The 5,705-nt window shown below is 45.8% G+C and overlaps 1 non-coding gene across 1 annotated transcript; it reads left to right on the forward strand.

The window, feature by feature from the left end:
- The first annotated feature begins 1,910 nt into the window (after positions 1 to 1,910).
- On the forward strand, positions 1,911 to 2,026 carry LOC115801872 (U5 spliceosomal RNA). The gene has a single exon (XR_004022230.2). It is a non-coding gene; the product is annotated as a U5 spliceosomal RNA (small nuclear RNA).
- The last annotated feature ends 3,679 nt before the right edge of the window (positions 2,027 to 5,705 follow it).

Below are 5,705 nucleotides of genomic sequence, written 5' to 3' on the forward strand. Positions count from 1 at the left end.
TAAGTAAAGTGTATGTTACCTTTTCTTAAAGGAAATAAAATATGTGTGCTAATAATGATGATAATGTTTTTTTTTTTCTTCAGAAAGAAACACGTAAACATAAACCAGAAACTAATGAACACAGGGGAACACAGGGTGGAGGGGATGGGGTGGAGAGGATAAGGCCAAAAGTGAGACTTCTCTTGAGTTTATTTATTTATTTATATATTTATTTGTTAAAATTTTAGGCTGCATTGGGTCTTCATTGATGCATGTGGGATTTCTCTAGTTCCGGCGGGCGGGGACTACTCTTATTGCATTGCCCAGGCTTCTCATTGCGGTGGGTTCTCTTTCTTGCAGAGCACAGGCTCTAGGCGCATGGGCTTCAATAGTGGCAGCACACGGGCTCAGTAGTTGTGGTGCATGGGCTCAGTAGTTCTGGTACACAGGCCGAGTTGCCCCTTGGCATGTGGCATCTTCCCGGGCCAGGGCTCGAACCTGTGTCCCCTGCATTGGCAGGTGGATTCTTAACCACTGTGCCACCAGGGACATCCCGGAACCTATGACTCTTTAACACTATGTGAATTACATCCTGCACTGACTTGTAGCAAATCACCCCCTGTAGCATTTGCATTTCAGAAAGAAGGTCGCGCAGGCCAACAGCCCCGAGACACACCGACCCAGTTACAGGGCGGCCTGACTCCAGCAATGACTGTTTTGAAATAACGCAGGAAGAAGAATGCAAGACCTTCACTATTTTGATCCTTATCATATATGCCAGACTGCGAGCCCCACATATAAAATCTTTTCCGATTCCCGAAGGAGATGGGGGCACAGTTCTTCAGGCGCTAGCCTGCTGTGTCTTCCTTTCTGCCTGGCAGAAAAATAAAGCCATCTCTCTCTTCCTCCAAAATCTGTCTCCGTATTTCTGTTCGGCATTGGTGCACAGGCAAGCTGATATTTCGGCAACACCATCATCCATCTGCTCTTGCTCTTAAGGCCAGTTGAAGATGGTCCCTTGCAGTTTCCCAAGTTAGGTTAGTGATGTGAAATTCTCCTGCCCTTGGCCCTACCTCCTTCCCTGTCCGCAGCCATGCAGAAGGCAGTTTGCTGGTTGTCTTCCCCAATTCTTCTCCAAGTAGGTTATGTTTACTCCCCAAATCCCTGACCCAGAGGTGGGGGTGACTACACTCCCAAACTCTGAGTGTCCACCTTCCCCTGCTGTTTGTAGTCTCTTGTGCTGTGCCTACAGCGGCACCTGGGTGGGGGAGGACACTGCCCTTGTCTAGGTTTTTCTAAATGTCTTACTCAAGTTCCAACCTCCAGCTTGTGAATCAACTGTGTCTCTTTTTTGACTTGTAAGCAAGTATTAAACTTTGGGGTTGTGGGGAAGCCTGTGATGTGAAACAACTTCTTTTCTTCCCTCCGCGCACATTGTTGTAAATAACTTTTAACAGCCAAACCCCAGATTTGCACTTTTCTTTTCCCTAAAAACCATTTTCTTCCCCCTGGTGTTACTGTAACATTTGGAAAAGGAATAAATGTCGTCCCTTAATAAAAACAAAACAAAATAAAACAGACTTTCTGGTTGGACTCGGCGACTATATTCCTATCTGGTTTCTGCTCCGCCCCCTGGTGGTGGCTCTAGACCGAGCAGGAAAACTAATAAAGGCAGGCATTTGCCGAAGGGCGAGGTTGGTGACTCAGCTTCATTTACATACCCAGAATGCATTGCATTCGGGATCTTGCCTACTTTCAAAAGGCTCTAGCCTTCTATTTCTTTTGACTCCCGCCCCCATTCGAAATCAGGATATTTTCACAGAATTGTGTGAAATAATTGCAGAACTCGCTCGTTGTTTGCGGGTAAATAGTTACCGTTGGTGCATTGGGCCTTCCAGTTAGCCGGGCACTGTGTGAGCGGCTCTGACGCCATACTCTGGTTTCTCTTCAGAACGCATAAATCTTTCGCCTTTTACTAAAGATTTCCGTGGAGAGAAACAATTCCGAGTTTCTACCCAATTTTTTGAGGCCTTGTTTTCACAAGGCTAATAAATTTGTGTTAAAGACAGAAAGTTTTGTATTGCTGTGTGTCTGTGCTGGTAGCGTTATACGCTGCGAAGCGTGGTAGCACTGTTTTGGCTTAGTTGTAGGCCGTTTTTGTGATGATTTGTTAGCGTGACGTACGTGTGATTTCGGAACCCTGGCAAGCGCCTGGAATTAACCTGCTTGGCAGAGCGGTATAACACAGTGGCGAGCTGTTCTTGCGGATTTTGACCGTTGCTCGTAAACAACTGCAGTCCTCGGTGAGGGCAAGGTGTTGTGTCCTGTTTTTCTGAGGTTGTCTTCAGGAGGCGGGCTTCGTGTGGACGGTGCAACTGGTGCTCGCGGAGTGCGTATGGTGTTCTGAGGAGGAGGTATCGTTCCTGGTTTGAGGAAGGCAGCGCCGGGGAAGGAAGAGAAAAAGGCGCGAGAGAAGTGACACCCCCCCCCCCACTTTCTTCGCGCGAGCGGCCCCACAAGTTATAAGGAATTCAAATACTCACAGAGCTTAAAAACGCACTTTGTTCCTCGCGCTTCGGGTTCATCTTCGCACGTTGGAGACCACCAGGCATAATACAGTTGAACTGCTTCTCGTGCCCGGCACGCGGCCTGGCGCAGAGCAGTCAGTCGTCCAGCAGACGGTTGCTCGCTGTAGATTATCCGCTTAACCAGGCTTTGGTTCGGTCGTGAATTCAAGTTCAGGCTTGGACACATGTGTTTGCAAAGGATTGTTCAAGGCAGTACGTGAGCACCTCCGGGGAGGCCCACCTCTCTGGGATTGTGGTTCTAACTGCTGCACTTGTGTAACTTGCCTTTTGTAAAAGCTTCAAAAAAATTGAAGTATAGTTGGTCGATTTTTGTATGATAAATATTCAAATATACACTTTCTGATGAGGTAGTTTAGCCTTAAAACTAGAACTGTTAAAAATAAGAAATTCGAGGAATTCCCTGGCAATCCCTGGACCAGTGGTTAGGGCTCCACGCTTCCACGGCAGGGGGCGCGGGTTCGATCCTGGTTGGGGAACTGAAACCCAGCAGGCCACTCGGCGCGGCGAGGAAAAAAAAAAAACAACAACAAAGAAAAAAGAAATAAAAAACAAAAGGAAAGGCAATGCTCAAGATCATCTGTAGTTTTCCAGTTTCTAATGTGGATGAAGACCTTAAGTAATTGCTCTAAATTTTAATTTTAGAAGTAAGCTTAGGGCTTCCCTGGTGGTACAGGGGTTAAGAATCCGCCTCTCACTGCAGGGGACACGAGTTCGAGCATTGGTCCCGGAAGATCCCCCATGCCGCGGAGCAACTAAGCCCGGGCAGCACAACTACTGAGCCCGAGTGCCACAAGCACTGAAGCCCGGGCACCTGGAGCCCGTGCTCGGCAACAAGAGAAGCCACCGCAGTGAGAAGCCTGCGAACCGCAACGAAGACCCAACACAGCCCCAAATGAATACAATACATAAGTTAAACAGACAAGAAAAAGCGTATACTGCATGACAATCAAATGCAATATACAGACCTTAACTGGATCCTGAACAAAACCCAATAACACACCAAGGAAAGGAAGGCAGGAAGAAAGCAGAAGGTACACTTTTGGTGCCTTTGTGGAAATTTTAGTATGTACTCTATTTCACGCGACACTATTCAATTAATAATTGTATTTGTTTTCTTGTTGCTGTAACAAATTATCACACGCTTAGTGACTTAAAACAACTTCTGGACGGCAGGAGTCTAGAATTAAGGTGTTGACAGGGCTGCATTCTTTCTAGAGGCTTCAAGGGAGAATCTGTTCCCTTGCCTTTAAGAAAGCTGGCTTCATTCCTTGGCCTGTGACCCCTTCCTTGCAGTCCAAATCTCTTGCTTCTGTCGTGTCATCTCCTAACTCTGGATCCTCCTGCCGTATAAAGAGCCTCGTAATTACCTGGGGCCCACCTAGATAATCCAGGAGAATCTCCCCATCTCAAGATCCTTAATCACGCCTGCACAATCCGTTTTACCACGTGAAGTAACATATCTACAGGTTCCTGGGATTAGGATGTGTATGTATTTGGAGGCTACGACTCACACTACCACAATACTGATATAGTAATTATGTAGGAGAACGGCCTTATTCTTAGTAGACACGTAATGTGAAATATTTAGTAGTGAAATGTCATGATATATGAAACTTTCAAAAAGCCCAGTAAACACAGAGAGAGAAAGAAAATGTGTCATAGGTACTCATTCTTTCAACTTGTTGTAGTTTTGAACTTTTGGAAATAACAAGTTGGGGGAGAATAAATGTATAGTAATAAATTTTATGTAACATATATTTGTTTTGGATGTTTGTATTATACTTAAGTTTTCCTTTTTATTTATTTATTTTGAAAAATATTTATTTATTTGGCTGGTCTGAACTGCGGCACGCACGATCTTTAGCTACGGCGTGAGAACCCTTAGTTGCAGCATGTGGGATCTAGGTCCCTGACCAGGGATCGAACCTGGGCCCTCTGCATTGGAAGCGTGGAGTCTTAGCCCCTGGACCACCAGGGAAGTCCCTGAAGATTTCATTTTTTAAAGTTCCATTGTTATTAAAGAGTTATCGTCTTAGACCAGTGGTTTCCAGAGTTTTGGATTTTCCAATTATTAAAATTTCCAAAAAATTTCTGGGGTACTAATTTTTAAAATCATGATTCTACAGAAAGGCCATTCCAAGACTAAAAACAGTAAGAGTGACTTCACAGCAAAGGACAGGACACGTCTTTAAAACAGGAAATTCATTTAGCTTTATGGAAAACACACCGATATTTCCTTAACTTTTCTCTCCTCCCTCCGCCCAAATAGAGGAAAGCTGAGGCTCAAAATCCTAGTTTGGGGTAAGTTAGGCTGCCTCTGACCAACAAGATCAGGGCCGGTGATGCCCTCTTGTGGCACCCTGGAGAATTACTGCCATCTGACTTCATGTCCTCTGACTTCACGTCCTCTGATTTTGAGGGACAATGCCCTCACAGTAACTCGGTCGTTCATTCATATGTGCCAGGCATTGTTCTCAGCATTTGAGACATATCAGTAATGAAAACAAATATCCCCGCCCTGCTGGAGCTTACATTCAGGTGGGGAGAGAGACAATAAATAAATAACACATAAGTAAGTGCTATGGATAAACCAGCAGTGGTAGGGGTTGGGGGTCAGAGTATAGGGGTTGGTAGTGTGGGACGCGACTTAATAAATGGTAACCCTCCCTGAGAAGATTACTTTGTTTTTTTAAAAAATTATTTATTTGGTTGCACCGGGTCTTAGTTGTGGCAGGCGGGCTCCTTAGTTGTGGCTCACCAGTTCCTTAGTTGTGGCATGCACGTGGGATCTAGTTCCCTGACCAGGGATCGAACCCTGGCCCCCTGTATTGGGAGCACGGAGTCTTATCCACTGCACCACCAGGTAAGTCCTGAGAAGATACCTTTTGTGTAAAGAGTTGAAAGGAGGTCATGGAGTTAGCCATGCAGACACCTGGGGTGAGGGTTCTAGGAAGAGGACCTCTCTCAAGTGTTCAGCAGAAAAGTCTGCACAAAAGCCCTAAAGCGGGAGCTTGTTTTGTCAACTTCAAGAACCACACAGCCAATGTGTCTGGTGCCCAGTGAAGAAGAGAGAGAGAAGTAGGAGAGAGTTCAGAAGTCATGGGAGCCTAGATCACCCTGGAGGCCGTAACAGCACGG

This window comes from Delphinapterus leucas, chromosome 1 (genome assembly GCF_059928025.1).
Source record: "Delphinapterus leucas isolate spDelLeu-1000000601 "Yukka" chromosome 1, BTC_Dleu_Yukka2, whole genome shotgun sequence".
In the NCBI taxonomy this organism is placed as follows: Eukaryota; Metazoa; Chordata; class Mammalia; order Artiodactyla; family Monodontidae; genus Delphinapterus; species Delphinapterus leucas.